General features: G+C 35.6%; 1 pseudogene; it reads right to left on the bottom strand.

Moving 5' to 3' along the window:
- Nucleotides 1-759: 759 nt before the first annotated feature.
- LOC149535478 (subtilisin-like protease 3 pseudogene) lies at nucleotides 760-3007 on the bottom strand (annotated as a pseudogene).
- Between the last annotated feature and the right edge of the window lie 4848 nt (nucleotides 3008-7855).

The raw sequence follows: 7855 nt of genomic DNA, 5'->3' as shown, positions 1-7855 counted from the left end.
GGTTTTACCCTATTAGGGTTTTGATCTCCTTTTATAAGGATTGGTCTCTTTGTAATTTTATTTCATTCACTTTCAATAATAGCAATCTTTTTTTTTTTCTCATCAAGAATGTCCCATTTATGGATCCTAGATTCCCAACCTCCATAGCATTTTGCTTCTCTCTTCTATGACAGGTTTGGGGTTGATCTTTCATCAACTTCAACATTAGAGAATCTCTAAAGTTGTTAGCAATGAGATTTTTATAATGTTATCACACAAGAATTTGTTATATTTTTCTTTATAAATTTTATTTTTTTCATTGCCTTGACTAATGAAAAAAAAAGTTTTTATTTAAAAAATATTCTTAAAAATAAATGTTAATAATCTAATTATATAAACTATATAAAGCTTGTGTTGAGTAAAATTAGTATTTAATTCTGATTAACTGATCAGTTTAATCAATAAAATAATTCCATAAGTTATCTGCCTAGACCTAGACAAGAACTTGTTATTATTATTATTATCATTTCATTAACAAATCATATCACGCGCATTCTGAACAAATTCTAATGTAGCGATTAGTAAGCAAGAGTTTAATGAAAACGTGTCAATTATACAACAACTGAAATTTATTAACCTTATATAGCGAAACATAAACAAACCTTAAGCAATGCATAAAAGGTAGGCGGAGAAGGAACTAGAATACGCTATCCGTCGGCAATAGAAAATAGGTAGGGTGGTCTGTAGGCAGTAGAATACGTTACTGAGAATAAAAAACAATTAAATAGTAGACCAGACGATAGCTATAGGGCTTCTTACTTGGTAACGGGAATAACTAAAGGTAGAATTGGAAACCGAGGTAAGAGAACCTTGAGAAACCGGACTCGTTGGACGAGGGCTTGTCGTCGTGAACGTGATGTTGTAACTCTGCTTCTGCAACAATTTAGTGAAGGTTAAAACAGATGGACTCACACTGACGTCCACTCCAGGGGGCGCGTCGATACTGGCAACGTAACTGGACTCGGTGACCCCAACATTGGTCACTGTTCGGCGGAATATAGTCGAGGCCGCGACTCCCACTCTTCGAAAATCCGCAGAGAAAGACGGGTAATTCAAATTTCCGGAGCGCATGTTCTCGAGATCACTGGTCGGGCAAGTCATATTGGTACCTACGATCAAACCAACTTGGCTGCTTGTGTAATTAAGGCCGCAGAGATAAGGAATGTAATCGGTCGGCATTCGGTCATAGACGAGCCCCGGGTCGGCTGCCTTTTCCGGGTCTACATGTCCGGCGCCTGTGCCAAAAACATCCGCAGTAGAGTTCGTTGAACTGTCAAGGATCGGCATGCCTTTCTTATCCACAACACTTGCCGTGGTCATCAGAGCAGATTGAATCGCAGCCGGGCTCCAGTCAGGATGCACTGCTTTGATCAAAGCAGCAAGCCCACTCACGTGTGGACATGCCATCGAGGTACCAGAAATTATATTAAACTCAACCACTCTGTGATCGTCCGGGAGGACACTGGGGCCGATATTCGTAGGCCACGCGGCAAGGACGTTAACTCCGGGAGCGACGACGTCAGGTTTCAGGATCCCGATATCGGCACAGCTCGGACCCCTCGACGAAAAAGTCGCCACAGCCGGCGCCTCTGCTTTGCCGAAAACAGTCTCTTGAAAATCAATTGCGGCAGTCGGTGTTTTTTCTGAGGCCGCGTATGCTTTAATGGCGAGACCGTCTTTGTAGCCGACGAAAGTCGCCGGCAAAAAATGGGCTTCTGCTATGATTTCATTCCCGGAGGTTTTATCCGAAGCCAATATCATCCCCGCGCCGCCCGCCGCTTTGACAACTTCGCCCTTCTGTAGCCGCGTACTATTGACTTGCTTGCACACCACAATCTTTCCGGCGACGTCGCTGGACCTCAGGCTGCCGTTGAGACAGAGATTACCTTCCTCAGAGGTGACGTGGACAAGCGGGAATGAGTCGGAGAGGCCCTTTCCGGGGTAGAGAGATTCTCCATACAAGACACTCCCGTCGCCCAGATGGACGGTTGCGATGAAACTCCTGTCCATTGAGCTGGCGCCCACTGTCATGATCCACGGCGCCACGTTTGAAAGGGTAGAGTACCTCGGACCGCTGTTGCTCGCAGAGCAGGCAACGAAAATGCCTTTCTGGATTGCGGCAAATGCACCCAGGGCAATGGAATCTTCGTGGAAAGGCCCCGTTGATCCGCCAATAGAGAGTGACATGACGTCAACACCGTCTGCCACAGCCTGGTCCATTCCCGCCAGAATATCTGATTTCGCACACCGTTCGCCGCACACCTTATACATGGCCACGTGTGCGCCGGAAGCCATTCCGTACGCCTTTCCAGAGGCGTCACCGAATAAACTTGCGTTTTCGACCCTTGCACCGGCGGCTGTAGACGAAGTATGAGTTCCGTGGCCACTTTCGTCACGTGGACTGGGCTTACCGGTGTCGCTGCTAAAAGCTCTGGCTCCGATCAGTTTGTTGTTGCAGTTGGAGGAGTTGAAATCATGGGCGCTCTGGCAGATGCCCTTCCACTTTGCCGGCGGGGGTGGCATTCCGGCGTCGGAGAAGGAAGCGCTCTCTGGCCACACGCCCGTGTCGAGGACTCCGATGATGACGCCCTTGCCGAAGCCGGTCGCCGGCCATAGGCCGTTGCGAGGCTGGAGGCCCAGAAATTGGCCGGAATAAGTCGTGTGCAGTGGCAGGAGTTTGGTACGCCGCAATAAAGCCTTGCTTCTCCCGGATTGCTTCCAGTTCTGACTCCGTCAAGCGAGCTGCGAACCCATTCAACACGTGCTCATATGAATATAAGACTGGTTTATCTTGGCTTACGAATGATGAGTACCATTCCTTGCGGTCATCCAGACTTGTTAACGCCGTCTTCGGATGTTCGAGATGAACAATGTATGTCTTCTCATTTGCGTAAGCACTTGCCGCCAGCACGGCTACAGCGAACAATACAATACTGACAACCATGGAAGGATGAATTGAAAAATCCATGGTACTTTTTCAAATGATAAAATTCCAGATCAATAATATGAATAAAATACTGGATTATCTTCTCAAACTCATTCTAGCCACCAAAATAAAAATCTGAAAAGATTATATGACACGTGCAACTTGCCAGAATATTATACGGTCTTCATCTAACTACAAGCATAAAACTATAGAAGAAAATCTATAAATCTAGAAATCTGAATGAAGAAATCATCAAATAAATGGTTGAGCTTCACAGTTTCTTTGTGGTTCTGCTATGCAAAAACCAGTAAAATAAAATGCTCACACCCACATCAAGCTGACGATCTGCTTGATTTTAAATAGGTTCCCGTTATATAGCCTCCAACGTGAATATCAAACTGTAAAGAAACCACCTGTTCGCCTTGGAAACTACCTTCATTTGGTCGGAGGATGCGATGCTGGTCCTTCAGTAAAAAGAAAAGGGTGACCGGAGACCGAAACGATAATCTGCCTCGCCGGTGAAGGCTAATAATTTAAGAATATTCTGAGCGTATGTCCATTTCGAAACGACGTGATATAATTCCTATTTATTCTAATAAAACTGTCCGGAGCAACAATTTTATTAAACTTTTATTGGTATCATCACAAACAACAATATTTTATGTTTTGATGGATTGGAGAAGCCGCACTAGTTCTGTAAGATTCAATAAAAACAAATCCCAAAATATTATCGGTTGGAATATACCTCAATTTTCGTTGGATGGGCTAACGTTATTTTATTATGTCAAGAGGCATTCTATATAGTGGCAGTACAAATGTTCAAATATGCCAAGATTTCCTATCAATAAAAAAGAAGGAGCAGTCACAAACTTATAGAAATAATAGGTCAAAAAAATAGGGCCTAAAAGAGTTGGACCCAAAAAAATAGGAACAAAAAAATATGCCCCTAAAAAACAAGGCCCGAAAAAATAGGGTCGAAATAATTTCAATATGATTTATTTTTTTGTTAAATATAATTTTGCATGCACATCATGGTTTTTTTTTTTTTTTTTCTGTGGGGAGTGGGGAATTTGAAACAAATTTGTGGAATGTGAACAGACATCCATTGGGGATATGAAGAATTTCTCACAACTTATAAAACAAAGGCTCCTCATTTCATTTTCATTTAATGTTTTTGAAGAATGAAGAGGAGGAGAATATTAGAGGATTAGATTGGAGTTTTTGAAAGGAGTAGATTGAAGTTTTGATTATTTAGATTTTCATTTAGATTTAGATGTAGATATAAATTGAGATTCAAAATTAGTTATAATATTCTACTTTGATTCAGATTTCAATTTTAATTAGTTTCATTTAGAGTTAGAATTCTATTCAAAATTGTTTAGGCTTGCATTTAATAGTTTAGTCTTACATGTTTGATTTAGATTTAGATTTGTATTCAAAATCTATTTGATTTATATATTTTATAATACTTTTCATTTGCATATTTTGAATGTGCACATTTCAAATTAGTTTTAGATTTGCATGTTTCATATTAGTTTTAGATATGCATATTTCAAAATAGTTTTGGTTTGCATTTTTTAGATTTGAATATTTCATAATAGTTTTACATTTGCATGTTTTAGAGTATTTATATTTTCATGTTTCAAAGTATAATTTTATCATTAATGTGGATGACAATGCCACCATATCAATACAATTTATATTTTATTAAAGTTAATGATTTATTTAAAGTAGATGAATCATATATTTAGTATATATTTTATCATTATTGACTTATAAAATTTAAAAAAATTCTCAAAATAATAGGGCTTTTAAAAAGGGGTCAAAAAATAAGAACCCAAAAAATAGGACCCCAAAAAATTAGGCCAAAAAAATAAGGCTAAAATAATTTCATTAAATCTTTAAATATAAAACATTTTTTAATATTTTTTTATATATTTTTGCATGCACATTCTATATGCTTATTTTTTGTGGGGAGTGGGGGAATTTGGAACAATTTTGTGGAATGTCAAAAAACATCTTTTGGAGGATAGGAGGAGTCTCTCAAAGGTTGTAAAACAAATGCTCCTCATTTCATTTTCATTTTGTGTTTTTATAGGGAGGAAGAGGTTGAGAAAATTGGAGCATATTAGAGTTTTTGAAGAGGAGTAGATTAAAGTTTTGGAGTAATTTTTTGCATGTGAGAATTTTTTTTTTTTTTTTTTTTTTAAAGTTTTGCATTTAGATTTAGATTTAGTTATGTATTTAGATTTAAATGCAAATTTAGTTTCAAAGTTAGTTATAATATTATCCTTTGGTTTAGATTTCAATTTCAATAAGTTTCATATAATTTAGCCGTGTATGTTTGATTTAAAATTAGAATTCAAATTTATTTAAAATCTATTTGATATAGATATTTGATAATACATTTCGTTTGCATATTTTTAATGTGCATGTTTCAATTTAACTCTACATTTTCATGTTTCATGTTAGTTTTAGATTTGCATATTTCAAAATATTTATATTTTTTGCATTTCATAATTAAATTTTATCATTAATGTGAATGGCTAGGTCACCTTATCAATAAAATTTGTACTTTATTAAAGTTAATGATTAATTTAAAATAAACGAATCATATATTTAGTTTATATTTTGTCATTATTTAATTAGATTATGTATGTGTTCTATTTAAATATTTTTCATAATATATATTGATTTTTATTAATATTTATGTTTTTAATGTTTGAAAAGTGGAAGGCAATGCCACCATATTTCAAACATTATAATCTAACTATTTCATTTGAAATAGTTTTGATTTTTATTTATGTTATTTTGAACATTATTCATTTGAAAGAATTTATGTTAACTATCAATACTTTTTCATTCTAATTATTTCTATATGTTGATTTTTTTTTAATAAGTTTGTAAGTTACTATTTGAGTTATGGATTCCTTGAACAAAGAATCAACATTATTTGATACCATCTTGACTACTTCAATGACCTCAAATGATTTTTTTGAAATCGAGTTTGACAAATGCCTATGAATAATTAAAGAGATGTGCACAAATATAATTAAAGTTGTGGAGAACACAATATTTTCAATTGACTATGTTGAGGAAATGGAGGTAATGCATATGGAAGATGCATAAAAATTCTTATGTGACACATCTACAAAAGTGGATGGATTTCCCTCAATGATTAAAGAAGTCTTTCACAGTCATTGTTCAAATAAAGGTTGCAAAAGAATCCTAATAATTGAAGAATGTGACATGTATTTACACCATTACAAAGATTTTTTTTTTTTTTTGTATATAGTTCATTCTTGTCTCCAGTTTCAAAATGTTACTTTTTATTAGTTGTATTGGTAGTTTTGTTTCCCCATTGTTCTACGTAACTTTCATGAAGAAGAGAACAATACAAAATAAATTTATTGTTGTAAAAAATAGTTCTTTAATGGACATGACAACTAAATATGTTAATTAAGAAAGAAAATCATAAGTCTAAATTGATGACCTTAATGATAGGCATATTTGTTGATTTCAATTCTTAATCATTGCAATAAAAATTGCATTAGCATTATTAAAAATTCAATAATATATAATGTTCTCACATCATCATGGATAAATAATTTCCATAAAATTGATTCTAATATATTTTTTCACACTTTTACCATCATATAAATTATTGTGTTGGGCCTTATAATTTCCCTTTCATGAATTAAAATGTTTCCACTATTCGAGTAATTTGTACAACATATATCCCAAATTTGACCACAGTTGTACTCCAAATACTCCAAAACTACACCTAAATCTCATACTTCCCTTAACCATTTCACTAATTTTATTGTAACATTTAACCACTTATTAACCCTAACCATAACACCAAGTGTCATATAAATGAAATTGTAAACCTTGGATCCTAACTCTTACTCTATAGATGACTATACTAGTCATTTAGTAAGTTATATACCTTAACCTAACCCTATATGTGCTAGTGAGAATATATGTACATATTATATACATACATAGAGAGAGAGAGAGAGAGAGAGAGAGAGAGAGAGAGAGAGAGAGAGAGAGAGAGAGAGAGAGAAGTGTATCTAGAGAGCAGGGAGAGGGAGCGAGTGAAAAAGATTAGGAGTGTATCTAGAGTGCATAGAGGGAGAGAGAGATTAGGAGGAGTATCTAAAGTGTAGGGTGAGAGAGATAGGGGGTGTATCTAGAGATTAAAGAGAGGGACTAGGTGGAATATCTAGAGACTAGAGAGAGAGAGAGAGATTAGAAGGTGTTTTTAGATAGTGGGGGGAGATATTAATGGGTGTAGAGAGAGAGAGAGAGAGAGAGAGAGAGAGAGAGATTACATTATTAAAAAGGTTAGTAACTTGTATCACAATAGCACTAATCATGGACACTATAATAAAACTAACCCACATTAAAATTTAACCTATTAGTTATCCTAACACTAAGCTAAAGTGTAATAATAGCTCTAACATTAGCTATAATATTATTAGTAACCCAAAAAGAACCTTAATCGCAATAATAACAAAAACCCTAACTGTAACTCTAATTTTGACTCTAACTCTAACTCTAACTCTAACTCTAACTTTAATTATAATCCTAATCCTAATTCTAACCCTAACCCTAACCCTAACCTTAACCCTAACCCTAACTCTAACTCTAATTCTAACTCGAATTCTACCTATAACCCTAACCTTAACCCTTTATAACTCTAACTCTAATCCTAATTCCAACCCTAACCCTAATTGTAGCCCTAACCCTAAGCCTTACTATAACTCTAATCCTAACTCTAATTCTAACTCTAATGCTAATTCTAACGCTAAACCTAACCATAATTTTAACCCATATTCTAACCCTAACTGTACCCCTCATTCTAACCCTAACTCTAACTCTAAC

The sequence above is a fragment of the Cupressus sempervirens genome, chromosome 10, assembly GCF_028749045.1.
Source record: "Cupressus sempervirens isolate cs-2001-9-10 chromosome 10, ASM2874904v1, whole genome shotgun sequence".
Taxonomy (NCBI): Eukaryota; Viridiplantae; Streptophyta; class Pinopsida; order Cupressales; family Cupressaceae; genus Cupressus; species Cupressus sempervirens.
The sequence above is the reverse complement of the archived record's forward strand: the minus strand, read 5'-3'. Positions and strand labels throughout refer to the sequence as shown.